The 14733-nt window shown below is 42.1% G+C and overlaps 1 protein-coding gene and 1 long non-coding RNA gene across 2 annotated transcripts in view; one reads left to right on the forward strand and one right to left on the reverse strand.

Annotated features, from left to right (window-relative positions):
* MFSD6 (major facilitator superfamily domain containing 6) overlaps positions 1-14733 on the reverse strand; it is a 43653-nt gene that overhangs the window by 25568 nt on the left and 3352 nt on the right. The window lies entirely within an intron of this gene.
* LOC308197813 lies at positions 87-2024 on the forward strand. Its single transcript, XR_013953300.1, has 2 exons — positions 87-281; positions 1826-2024. It is a non-coding gene; the product is annotated as an uncharacterized lncRNA (long non-coding RNA).

The raw sequence follows: 14733 nt of genomic DNA on the forward strand, positions 1-14733 counted from the left end.
TCCGGCACCGCCCCGCCGGGGAAGGGGCCCGGCCTGCTGGCGCTGCTGCAGATGGGCCCCGCTGAAGGGTGCCCGAGGAAGGAAAACGCCGACTGCGAGAGCTGCCCCAGCCCCGCAGCCCTACCGTCGCGCACCCATGGGTGGCGCCTGGAGATGTGGGTCCCCCGACTCAAAGGCCTCACCTGAGGGACGCGGAAAGATGGAAGCTCAGCTCCCGTGTGGGAGGTGGAGAGGAGGCTCAGGGGAGACCTCATTGCTCTCTGCAGCTACCTGAAAGGAAGGTGTGGGGAGCTGGGGTCGGCCTCTGCTCGCAGCTAACTATTGACAGGACTAGAGGGAATGGCCTCAAGTTGCCCCAGGGGAGGTTCAGGTTGGAAATGAGGAGACATTTCTTCTCAGAAAGAGCAGCCAGGCGTTGGGACGGGTTGCCCAGGGAGGTGGTGGAGTCACCATCCCTTGGGGAGTTCACGGGAAGGCCAGACATGGTGCTTAGGGACATGGTTTAGTGGGTGATTTTGGTGGGACCAGATGACCTTGAAGGTCTTTTCCAAACTTCATGACTCTGTGATTCTCCAAATGCTGCCTCTGACAAGCTGCCCCACAGCTGACTGCCCACAGAAAGAAGCCACAGCCAGGGAACCCGGAGCACAGGCCTCCTGCCATCCTGCAGAATACAGACAGGCAATTGCAGTGGAGCTTTTTGCAATTACAAAATACTACTGTAACGAGTCAAGTGTCAGCTCCAGACAACATTATTTCATTTCGATGGAGAGTTTCTGGCAAGTTGTTACAAATGCTTTTAGGGAGAATACATCTTTTGAATCATTTCCAGTCACTGTTCGTGAACTGAAGAGGGAAAGCTGATCCCTGCAGTGGCTGACCACATTTAGTGGAGCCATAAAGGCCGGCTTTCCCTGCTCTTGGGTAACTCAGGATTGCAAACACAGGGAACCAACCCCCTTACACACTACCGCCGCAACCATCTTCAGCTGTATTGCCTGTAATACTGTTCTTGCAGGAGCTACACCCTGACCATATGCCCTCCTTGCACTCAGTTTCCAAGGTGCCAGGAATATTTCCTAGAAGTAAAATACAATAATAATTTGTTGTCTCGATGGAGGAATTCACAAAAAAATGTGTAACAGCCTGTTTCTTCACGGGCTGTTGCATAACCTGGCATGGAAACAAGAAGTTAGAATTGAGGGCTGGAGTATAGAGTATGACCAATATACGCTCACATATATACACACACAAACACACACACATACACAAAAGGTATCGTATTGAGTTTATATGCCTAATTTGACTGAGTTTGATCACCACAGAGCTGAAACTGGGGTCCACTGCCTTCATTTGGTAAGGATCGTAAAGACTACAAAAAGATTTAGCATTGATCAATTTTGCTCCAGTCTGACAAGCTACTCCAGCATGAGCAGAACTGAGCACAATAGCACTCTGCATGGCTATTTCTTTCAGTGCAGCTCTGTGTAAAGACCTGGATTACAGCCTGTTAGAAATTATTACACTTGCTCAGAGATTTCTTGCTTTGTTCTTTCAGCTATGAAAATGAGGATTAACAGAAATGGAGAAACTGCTGCACTGCACAAAAACTGTACCAAATGTTTTTTTATCACAAAAGTCTATGTTTTTCTAGCCAAATCAGAGTTCAGAGAGAGGAACTGGCATTTTAAGTTACATAAATCATGAAGTTTTCTATTAAAATACTTGCTGGTATAAAACATTGTGGCAAAGACAATAAAAAGCTGAGTCACATGTAAAGTCTGTTAAAATTAATTGAAAGATCTTTTTTTTTTTTTTCCCCTAGACCTCAGATCAAGCTCTGAGTCACACTGAAATGTGATATACAGAATATAAGGAACAAAAGACTACAAAACAGCAAACTTTTTCTGTGATACCAGTAAAGATGTACCTTACCACTGGATATGAGAATCTTCTCAATACTTTATAAAGTACATACATCGTACAAATGCATGCCATTTAATAAACTCCGTATTATGAATGCACATCTGGGTTAAACTTCTCAATGAATTGGAAAGAATTACTGTGGATTTCTGTGCGGGTTTCTGGTTAAATGCTTATGCTACATTATAAAGATTTCAATTTATTTGTTCTGTCTTGAGAATATTTGCCACAAAAAAAAACCCCACACCTTTAACATTATAAAAGAAAATTCCAATTAAACTGAAAAAATAAAATTATTGTTTTTAAAAATGGAATATACAAAATTACCTACAAATACTAGCTGGAAGTGCACATTGCTAACATTAGTAGATTTTGCTTGAAAAGGAGTCAGTGTCAGCTGACTATGAAGCAGCTGATTTGTTCCTTGGGTTAGAGGAAAAATAAAGCAAATACAGCATAACACACACAAAATTTTCATGGAAAAACATCTGACATTGTTTGTACAATATATGCATCTGATATTTTCCAATAATAGCAAAGGTAAAGTACCTGAGCCCCATCTCAAGGAAATGGTTTATAGGAGCTGAAATTTTAATTTATAGTAAAGCTTCTTACTCGGTTTCTTTCATAAACTAGGGCTGTACTTTGAAATCAGGAATTTCTGGTTGACACAAAATATTCTGCTGTCCTTCAGCAGCTTTTAACTCTGAGCCAAAATAGAAAAAGAAAAGATAATTTACATCAGTCAGATCAGAAAGATAAGTAGAAGGTGAGATCTGTGCTGCTAGGACTTGCTCCAGAGCACACTGGAGACATCAGAAGAGCCTTCATTTCAATCAGGCCTTGAATATTTTGTGCAAAACATGAACAAAATGACTTCAGTCAATCCTCTGCTAGGAGAAGGAGTGCATTAGGGCGACTACAGCATTTGTTTCCTCTTTCAGGAAGCTCTTCATCACACCCCAGTTTGTGTGTATCCCCAGGTAAATCTGGGCAGAAGCTAAGTCATTATGAGGAACAAAATGGCTTTTTCCCTCCTCTTTCAAAGACCACAAGCAACTCTATTACCATTATATATCATCAGCAAAGAGAAACTCTGACAGGGGAACTGCGAGAGAATCACAGAGTGAATCAGCAGATCGTGCACAGCTACAAGCACTGCTGATAGCAACAGAGCACAACACGTTCACTGCTAAGATGAGGAGCTACCTTCACAGCGGTCTGGCAGCCTTGGCAGGGCAGCAGAGGATCCCCACCCTCAGGATTTTCATCTAACACTTTTAGGTGTGTTGCACTCATTAGCAATGAGAAGGCAAAGCAATGCACAAAAGCAAACACTAGCTACAGAAACTATGTTTATGGTGTGTACTACATGTGTGCTTTTTCATACCAGCTAGGCCTTCTTCCCCCCTCAGAATCAGATCTGTGCTTGCACAGTACCTGCCTGTACAGCAGTCACCCCATCCTCACCCCGTGAACCTCTGAACACACCGGCAGATATCAAATTTGTTGGGTGGCAGCAATCTCACCAATATTGTATTCCTTCAAGGCTGTGTGAACACCGGCAGCTAGCAAAGTAAAGAAAGGCGAGAGAGTGCACACACTGGGAGGAAAGCCCACAGCTTGAACTCCTCAGTGGGCTCCTCTTTGGCCCGAGGATTGTTTTTGCCTGAGCAGGAGCTAAGATCACCCATGAAGAACTAGGGGAACGGTTTAGGGAAGAGAGAGGCAGACCTGGATAAAATCACAACACACAAATGCATAGGAAATCAAGCTTCAGTAGTTTTGCTGACTGCAGAGCACATTGTTTACATGTTGCTAACATTAACACCATAGAATATATGTGAAGAATATTACAACCTTGATGCTGTCATAAGCTCCACTGCTACAGACTACGGAGTGAGCAAATCCCCACTGACTTTGCTGTGTTCCCAGCAGAAACCAGAGGGTGTTTGTGCCATTTAGCCACTGAAACCCTGCGACTGGGTCTGCACTGGCCTGTCTGCACAGGGGGAGGCTCAGCTGACCTTTGAGGTGGATCTGCTTGGACCTCCACTTACGGCAAAGTCCCCAGAGAAGACCAAACGACTTCCAAAACTTAAATAAACAGCCACCCACCCATGCCCATGCACACAGTTTATTCAAATAAAAGCTAGCAATATTAAGATAAAAATGCAAAGTGACTAGGACAGACAAAATAGTTAGAAATATGATACATGCACCCATCTCCTCTTCCCATTCATATGGCTAAAAATGGAGATAGCTCAAAGTATTTTTTAACTGAACTGGTTTTGTGCTGTCTTTATTTTTAATCAGATACAGGAACAGCTCTATCATCTTATCTCCTTGATTAAATTCATGTCTTCTGCAAAGCAGCTTTGTAAATATAAACCATTACCAAGGCAGGCATTTGCACTTAATACATGCAAATGTGATTTTTGATGAAAGCCACTTAAGTGGCACAAGCAGTGAAATCACCTGTGGTGCTGAGGGACAAACTGCACCGAATTCAGGCTAAGGCTCACTGCTGACTTCAGAGGATTCACATCTCTCTCTAGAGCTGAATTTGCCTAATTATAAACAGGAGCAGTAAGTGACAATTTTAATACAGAAGGGAGTCACTGTGCTAGCCAAACTGTCTAAGCACTTTCTCCAAAAAGCAGATTGATCTATTATTTTGTATTTCATCCCAGGACCTCTAGCATAACTGATTGGTTAGTCTGCTTTAGTGTCTTGGTTAATATAACAGCATCTGAGCAATACAAGTAGTTGAACTCAGTTTTAAGGTCAAACATTTCCCGTGTTTCCCAAGGCGTGAAAACAATGAGCAATTTACCGATGCCCTTCTCCAATTCTTGAGGTGATATTCCTCGCTATAAAGAACAAAGGACCTCAGTACTGCAGTGACAGTGGGACTGCCAGAGATGTAGGTTACACTGAGATACAAAGTAGTATCTCTGATCACAAATGATTGCGAAATAAACACGACCTTTTTAGACAAATGGAACCATTCATCCATTTTAAATATGCCCAGGACAGGTAGACTATGTTGTCAGTCACGCCAAAAAAAGATAAATAGGAGCTTTAATGTCCACTGATAATATTGTAGAATAAAGTAGTGTTTCAATTTTTCTACTCAGATTTATGGAAATAAAAAAAATAGTAGTTACATATAAGAAACATTTTGGATGCTTTATTTTTAGTGCCAGTAGTACAATCTAAGATAAAGACTTCGGGTAACGATACAAATTGTTTCTGAAATATTGTACACAGTTATTTACCTGTTCCCTACAACATCCTGATAATCTCAATGTCTTTAGGATAGGACTTAACAGGCTGTAGTATTCTCAGTGGAAAGCTTCAGAACATCTGTTTATTTCAGAGTCTGAAGTTGAAGACAAAAATAACACAAACAAGATCTCAGGAGATATTAATAGTTCCATACTTACCAAGCTCATTAATAAATTCATTGGATTCCTCCCCAGCAATGTTTCTTTTCCAAACCTGGAAACTAAATTGTTGACAGTGAAGAAAAACAACATATGCTTAGTTTTCAACAGAATGTTAATTTAGGTTTAAAGAACCTGATTCTGCAGTGTGCATTGGCCTAAACTTCTAAAAAAGCAACGACGGTTGGAGATGCACTTCAAGCACAAGGTCCCACGTTAGCGACACGTCCTTGTGTTTGGCAGAGATTGAGTAGGTATGGCTAACGTCAACGCAGTTACTCTGATATGGCTACTGTGAAACCCAGCCTGGTTCCAGGAAGCAACTCTCCAAAACCGGAACATACCAGGGAGAAAGTTTGTCCCTTCCATTTAATGAGTTATTTTACAACCGTCACCAAATCGTCTTTCTCACAGTCACTCTCATGGAATTAGATAGTCAGGAGATAAGCAGGCGGACTTCAGCTCTATGCACAAGGCTGGAGGAATGCCACCGCTCCCAGCCAACAGGTTTCAGTACACTTCTGTACTTCAGTACACTTGTGTACACTTCAGTACACAACCTCCCACAGGCAGGTTGGAAGTGTCAGGAGGATCTAAAAGACCTTACAAAAGGAGTACTCAAACAAACACGAGGATATTAGACTGCTTCCCAGTCCTGATTTCTAACTGTCTTGTAGGACAGGACAAGGTTTTGACCACAAGCCGAGACACTTTGGTAATATTAAGGCCTTTTGGAGGGAAAGTAGAAAAAGGGAGCAAACTTGATCAGTGCTATGAATTCAAAGTACATGAGTAGTGCCAGAAAAATTATGGTGTAAAAGATACATGTTCTGAGTTAGTGGCCCTGCAGTGTATAAAAGAATAACTGCCTCTAGTGTTTTAGCTTTGCAGTAAGGAGGGGCAAGGTGCCTTCCCCTCGGGCCATGAAGCTGTGAGCTCCTGGAGACAGGGCTGGACGTCACTCTGTGCTCTCACCATGAGCAGAAACGCCACCTGATTCTGCCTGGCCAGTCCCCACTGCTGCCCGAGCCCAGCTTCCTCTGCTGCGCTCAGCAAAGCATTTCAGAGCCAGTGCTTCCACTTGCGGAGACGTCTGAAATCTCAATCCACATCTGAATTTTTCAGCCAACCTTTTACAGTATTTCCATTCTCTTTGTCTCTTGCAGATTGTGGTCTATTTATAACATCTCAGCTATTTCTAAACCTCAAGTAGACAGAAAATTGATGCGTCATTGCAAGGATATGCCTTTGAAATGGTTGGGTGGGGGAAGAAGAAAACACTGAAAATTGACAAAAAATGAAAAATACTCTTTGTCCATGTAACGATATTAACGTTTCTTACTTTTTTTTATGCCTTATCTTATGACTTCCTAAATCAGCACATCAACTATGAATTTTAAGTAGCTACGCTTTTAAAAATAATTTACTAATTCCTTTTCTTCTTTCCCTTTTCTTCCCCCTGTTCTATTAATAGTTGAGAAAAGCTCTGTTGCCTGCAGGGTTAGACGATTTTAGCTGCTTTTAGGATGTACAACCTACCTCCCTGAGGATTTGTTATATTGCTACAGTGTGCTGTTAACTGTTTATTACCAGAAGGCTCAAAAATAATGTCAAAGTACTTGTGAGGAAAAGAGAAGTGCCAAAGTAAGAATCACAAAGTAAGATGGAATTCTATTTCAGTGTAATACGCAGATTTTTTCACACAGAGAAATTGAGACGTGGATCCCATATGAACTCTAGGAAAAAACAAAAGAAAACAAAACAGGATCCTCATTTCAAACAGATTATAGAGGAACTGGAAAAGGTTCAGAGAAGGATGCTCAAAAGCCTGGAATGACTTTTCTGCCTGGAATAGCTGAGTAGCCTAGCAGTCACCAGTCAGGAAAAGTGGCAGATTAGTGGGGATATGGCAGATTTACAAAGTCATGAATTGGAGAAAACAGACAGGTCTATCTTTCTTCTCATCCCTGGATGAAGGTTCATCAGATGAAGCTAGTAGGAGGCAGGCCTGAAGCAGAACTGACAGGGACTTTCTTCCTACAGATACTAGACCTGTGGGACTGCTTGCTGCAGATGCCAAGAGTTAGTCAAAGTTCCAGCAGCAGCTGTCTCCTTCTTGATATTGGTTGTATTTAAGTCAGAAGAGCATCAGTCAGAGGTTATTTGTGTCTTCTGTAGCCCTTGCTACTGCTAACAGCAAGAGAGGGGTATGTTAAGAAAAGCCTGTGGTCTCAGTTCCTGCTGGCTTTGTAGCATGTGTGCTCAGTTATATCACTACAAAGAGAGCAAGCACCATTAGCTCTGTAGGTTTTGTTTGTGTTTTAATTAGTATTCAGACGGTAGTGGTGTAAACAATTAAACAACTACGCTAAACAGTGTGGATGGCAATTGCAAACCAGCCCTCCTGATGCCTACAAACCCTTCAGACAGGACTCTTGGAAGTAAAGACTGCTAATCTTGAAAATTCTCAGATAAGTGGGGCTATTTATAACTTCCTTTGGTGAAAATGAAAATGTGTATGGGCATAAATGTACATGATATAATGATTGCCTGTCTACCGTGTAGGGCTCTTACTTTCTAAATTAATAATTTAAGCACCGACTATCGTTTCAAACAGTAGTAATGGAGAATAATTTTAAAGACCTTAAACTGCAATGCGTTTTATAGCTCTGACTTCACAGCACTAAATTTTAAGTGAATGCAGTATCGTTAAAACAGAGCACAGTTTACAAAACCTGTATTATCTTACCCACCTTTAGATTTATTAGCTAAACAAAACTGGTAAACCTTTGGACTCTGAGCTGGGTGGAGGCAATCTTGCAATAACAGAGGCTGAACAAATACACATGGCTAATACATAAAAGGCTCAAAAGGAGGAAACAGGTATTGGAAGGCTGAATACTAATTAACTCCAGGAGAGAGACAGAAAGTGGATTAAACTACACTTGCAGAGTTGAACTTTCATTTTTCTACTTACTGGCCTAAAGTGCTTTAAAAATGTGGCTGAGCTCTGATTTAGCTAATTTTTTTTTTAGTTCCCATTCTACATTTGAAATCCATGTGAAAGATTCTACCACTGATCTGCAGACAGACAAGAAAGACGAAGGTTAAACAGCATGGGTCCCCAAGATCTTTGGCAAAAAGTCTCCAGGCATTTAGGATGAAGTGACATCTCCTAGGGAGGATGTGTCCCTTCACCTTCCAGAAATACCTCCGCATACTCCTGGGAGATCTGCTTCTGTTTGTTATGACGCAGTGACAAAGTGACAATACTTTGCAGCAGTCATTTTGTAGTGAGTCATTAAGCTACCTACAGGCGTTATGACTACGATTATGAATAACTAACAAAATCAAATGAATTACTGTGAAGCAAAGCCTTGTGCAAATGTGCTACAAACCTCCTGACATTGCACACTGGAGGACCCTAAAGGATCCTGGGCCTTGTACTCCTGTGAATACTAAGCTTTTTTACTCTCCAAAAGTAAGGAATGTAGGAAATTCTCAGATAGGTGGAAAATTTCCTCAGAAGAAAAGATAATTGAAATACTCCTGAGGAAGGGAGTGTTGCTAAGTATATTTTTATACAGCCGTTTGTCCTTCATTACAAAAGATCCGCATTTCCTTCTATAGAGCTAGGTGATGGCTGATAGGTAACAGCATTATGGGCTTGTATGTGAAGCAGGAGTCAAATTTTGTCAGAAAAAAAAAGCATGCATCTTTTCTTATATATGTAGAAGACACCGGTTGGATTTCCGTTTAAAACAGTCTATAGAACAGCTTATTATTATCAAAGGGGAAATGTATTCTGTGTGTTGCTTTGTAAAGCAACACAGAAATTCAAAACATGTGGTATCTAATTCCTCTTCCTCTGGAGTCCAGAATTCCAGCTTACTGTGCTATATGGCATTTTCTGATAATGCACTGCAAACACTGATAAACCATACTTTCTCTTTTGTTCAATAATTGGAGATGGTTTTCGTGCAATGACAAGATGCCATTTGTTATCACTATTATGTAGCATCTTATTGTTTCAACTATAAAGTGAATTCTGATATTATAACAAGAACAGTAAAGGTTACTCTTTTCACTTTACAGATGTAAAAACTAAAGCAGAATAGTGAAATGACTTGCTCACACCAAAATAACGAAGGTAACTTTCTTTACAGCTACAATGATTCCGTTAACCCCCATGGCGGATTCATGTTAATAGTCGGACTTCTAAGTTGCATGAAATCAGGTATTATTGTGACCATTTGGCTAATTCTTGTAGCTTAATTAAAACCGCCAAGTAATACAATGAATTTTAAAAGCAAAACTATCAGCTACAGACTTACTTCTCAATGTCTGCCTCTTCTGACTATTTAAAGAATGTTGAAAACTCTATGTTGCTATTGTAACTAAGATTATAAACAGCTGTACCTCCAAAATATGTCTGTCTCTTACTAGGAAGGAACTGGTCGATTGTGGGTGTTCCAAAAGGCTCCCAAGGGTTACAGGGATGCTAGCAGTGGCACAGGAGAAGGAACATGCACAGCCCAAACGTGTTTCATGATTCTCCACCTCAGTCATGAGGAAAAAAAGATTTCCATTAGCATTTCATATTGAAAATGGATTCTTTTAAAAGAATTTAAAAATTTCTCTTTTTACATAGTGTCTTTCTTAGTAAATTGCCTAACTTTATCATAAAACAAACAAAAGATGTTTTTTCTTGACATTGGCCAGAATTGTCTTGCCTGTTTTACTTTTTTTTTTTTTAAGGTCACAGATATCAATAAAATCACTTTCCAAAGTGTCTTAGATTTACCAGCTAATGTCCCAAGCTAACTCTGCATGGTGCTACATCTCCTAGGCAAAAGTAGGGCCTCTAATTCAAGCAACAGATTTGCGTGCTTTCAGATCTTTGCGGGTCCCAGATTGAAACCCTGCTGTTAACTCCTGCAGTTAACCATGTAATAAAGCATCTTCTCACTCCCGGAGCCTAAAGAAGTGCTCTTAGCAACAGTTTTATAAGGTAGTGCCTGCCTATTTCTTGGCAGACAGAGGTGTGTCAAAGTATGACTAAATCACACTGTGTAGCATGTTATTTCTGAAATAATTATATATTCCTATATACTGCTCTTAGCAGCATGAACCTCCATTGCAGGTTGACTGCTGTCAGAGAGAGAGAGAAGGAGGCGCTGCCCAGGTCTAGACAGGAGAACCAGAGGCATCACGAAAACCACAGGGGAGAGGGAAGATTGAGATTGCCAAGAGGAACTAATGACCGTGTAATTCCCTGGGAGCAATTCAGATCTGCACTGTGCCCTGCCACGGCTGCCGCAGCTTTCTTCACCGAGCGGCATTCCCCTGGGGTAGCGTACCCATGGAAGGAGGGCTCCAGGAGCCAAGCACTCCCTCCCTGCCACTTCCACAGAACAACCGTATTTCTTTACAACAAACAAACATGTTCCCTTCTGACTTGCAACGCATGCTTTCCATGAGGTTAATAATTACACACAGTTATAGAAGTCTGGCAAATCGAGTTGCATTGAAGCTAGCATTTGCCCACAATTAATGGAGGCTGGTATTTTATGTTTAAGAACAGAATATATCTGCAGTAATGAATGATACATGCTTACTTTTTAATAGTAAGCATATATCTGACCTCTTTTCTTCCTGATTTTTAAATTCTCTGCTCTGTCCTTTGCATTATTTGTGGCATTAAATGAAATATCTTCCCCTAGGCAATGTTCTTCAAAGGCATTATTTTATAAACACCATTAGCTGCACTCCAGAATCAAGGAAAATGGAAAGAAATTTGGAAAAATATTCTTAACGTTGACTTTTAAAACAAAACGTACAACTTGTCAAGTGAAAATCAATACCTATGCAAGGTGTCAGATGAGTAACGTGGCAAGGTTTAAATGCACAGACATCCACTTAACAAGAAGCACTCGCTGTCAGCCAAACTGCCCTGTTGAAGAGACTTGCTGTAATTTAGAGCAACAAACTCTTAAAATAAACATCTGAGGTGCTCTCTGTACTTATCAAACGTCTGGACTGTCAAAAAGCTACTAATTAGCTTAGTTCATACGATTTTGAGTGGAACAGAGTGAGGTCACTACTTATTCACCACGACCCCTGAAAAGGCACGGCTGGGTACTGGATGCTGCATGACATTCACAGGATAAAACAGGAAGCCAACAAGGATGTTACGAACAGGACTGAGCTCCTAAAATAGACCTTACATTATTCTAAATGCTTTTTTTTACTTCTTGAATAATATCATTCCACCACAATAGATCATCCAAAGAAAATTCCAGGCTAACAGTAGTTGGCAAGATAAGCATATAATCTGCATTTAAAATCTGATGTACATTCATTGATATAAAAGGTATGAAAAGCACTACCTCTAAACTTAACTGAACCAACGCTAAATGCAGGATAGAATTACAAGCGGGCCGATAGTACTTCCAAGCACTACTGACAAAGGAATTAGTGCAATGTTTCAAAGTAAATCAGTCAAGTGACACGAACTTACTATTTGGAATATATTTCCTCCTCAGTGTGGGTATGTAATTCCAGTAGATTATAATTATGAGTTACATAAGATTCTGTGTAAAGTTATAAGGATATATTTAAAATATTAATCACTGAAGCCATTCAAAAATAAGACTTTCAACAGATCAGGGTAATTAGTTCCATTAAGGCTCCATCCCCGTTGATACTTGTCTAGCTCTTGCTGTATCAGTCCATCAGCTGATCTTTCTGTTGTGTTACATGCAAAGCTGTGTTAGGCTTAATCATAACTCCATTTGTTTCTGAGCTGATCAGTGGAAGGAATTGTGCCTACATTTTTCTTTCCTACTCCAGGGTAAAATCTCCAGAGCTACAGAAAATGCCAGGCTCGGGTAGGGGGCCTTGAAGTCAGCGAGCCCAGTTCCCTACTACACTGTACCCGTGCAGTCCCAGTCTGTGAAATGGGTCTGGAAAACTGCTCTGTCTGTCTGGAAGACACGTTGCTTTTGTGACAGGGTTTTGCGCTCCAGCATGTGCTCCATTTCCACAAAGAAGGTTACTTCATGGGGCAAAACCCATTCAAACATCAGGCTGAAGGTCTCTACACATTAGGAGCAAATTAAACGCCCTATCCAGTATTTTGGAAAATCTCCTGTACTTTGAAAGTCAAATTTCTCAAAATTCATTAGCTGCCGGTTATTGCATCTCTGACTCATTACAGACCACATCCTGATGTGAGATTCGACATCGGTAATGCATACGGGATGTCCAATGCTGGAGAGAAATCTAGACAAAATAAATGCATGGGTAGAGTTCTCGATTGAGACGAATGCATGCAACTAACCTAAGTCAGTACAATTTGATTAGGATTACACAATGTAAAACCTTTTCTTCCTAGGTAGATAGGTCAAACTGAGTCAGAACCTGAAAGCTGTTCTGAACCCTCAGTTCTCAGAGTCTATCAGAGATATTTCTGAAGAAACAGCGGTACCACTTAGTACTCTATGCCACCAGTCTTACAAGTTGTGTTTTCCTCTACTAGTTTCACTGCTATTTTCATGCAATACAAGCAAAGCACCTCAAATAACATCCTGTTAACATAAATAAGCTTGAATTTAATTTCTTATAGGAGCACAAATTTAGAGGAAATTCTGAATTAACTGATATTCTGGGATAGTGCTATTTCAAGAGGTCCAATAGGGGTGGTATTTGGAAATAGAGACCCACACTGTGAAAACCACATGCTCTTTTCTCTTCCTACATAGAAGCAGCTCTGACTCTCACCGAATCAGCCACGTACACCAGGAGCAGAACCAGAGCCACGATGACACAACTGTATGCCATACAAATACCACTTGCTACGCAGACTCCTGGAGTCGTGTAGGCAAGCTTCCCTGAGCGCTGGCTGCTGCCGTCCCATTGCTTGGACTACCATGGAGAAATAAACACTGCTTCATTCTTTCCAGACCTGGGAAACTGAACCTTAAGAACTAATTGTACACCTAAAGACACCCTCAGCAGTAAGTTATCCTTGGGGATTTTTTTTTCCTGGTCTACGAGAAGTAACTGTCCTCCCAACAGAAAATTCACTTTCCTCTGGCCCCATTCCCACACACACTCCCTACAGCTATTTCCACCCACGCTGCAGCTCTTTTTAACTGTGTTTAAAAAGCAGGGAGAGAGAAATGTGCTGCTGCTGCTGCTGCTGCTCCTCCTCCTCAGGTGGGCGGGCTGGTGGCTGGTCAGTCTTCTGCAGCATTTCTCATCGCTGGATGCGTGGGAGGCCGAGAGCGGGAGTGGAAGGAAGCTGCTCTCTTCGGAAGGGAGGCACATCAAGGCGAGGGGGAGGCGAACAGCCCCTTCCCACCTGCACACGTGTAATTACACGCAAGGAAAAACTATCACAATGCATCTGCAAGCAGAGCTCTCGCCGAGCTCTGAGCGTGAAAGGCATCGAACACCTTGGGTCTCAAAACCAAACCCAGGGGCGCCCACCGCATCTTCAGGAATTTTTCACCCGCTGAGAAGAACAGACTGGTGGGGAGCGAAGGGGGAAGGAGAGAGGGTGTTCCTTGCAGTTATGGTTTTGTACGTAGGTGGTGGGTGGTTTGAGGGGAGGAGTGACAGATTGCTTGCGGCAGCAGGGAAGAAAGACGTAGGAGGGTGTTTGCCCAGGGTCCTGTCTAACCCAGAGGGTACTGGTGGGTGGATGCAGCGAGCGGCATGTCTGAGCCGGGGCGGTGGGAGGGGAGGAACCCACTGGTGGATGGACCTTGCCGTGGAGCTTCTCTCGGCTGCACCGACGCAGCAGCGCCTGCTGCAGCACCAGCCACCCCCGCGCCTCCCCCGGCGCCCTCGGAGGCCAGGGGAAAATGGAAAAAGTGTTTCACTCACAGTTTCTTTATGGCTTTGCTTTCATCTGCTTCCAGACACTTCTACTTCCCAACCAGTGAAACGCAGACTAATTGGTAAAAAGAAATAAAAAAGAGCTTCCCCCCACCCTTTTGTTACAGGAGAAATTGACTAGTGAATGCCACTCGCTGTGCGCTCATCCCAAAGCTATGACTTCAGATGTTATGTGGACACACTGGCTGACAAGCCTGACTCAACGCCCTGGGGAACGCAGCCTCTTCCCATGGGATTACTCACATTACAGACAAAAGCAAAAAAAAATGGCTTCTCCATATTACATACATGTTTCCTGTGCTTCAGTCCTTCCCTGGCTTGGCTTATTTTTAGAGAGCGGAGAGACAGATTAGTTTTCCACTTAGTTTAAATCAACTTCTGCTATTCCTGAAGCCAATGGCAGGCTGCCCATTGCAGACCTGAGCCTTTGGTACTCACTGCCCTCAATGGGGCAAGC

The sequence above is a fragment of the Anser brachyrhynchus genome (genome assembly GCF_964034855.1).
Source record: "Anser brachyrhynchus genome assembly, chromosome: 7".
NCBI lineage: Eukaryota > Metazoa > Chordata > Aves > Anseriformes > Anatidae > Anser > Anser brachyrhynchus.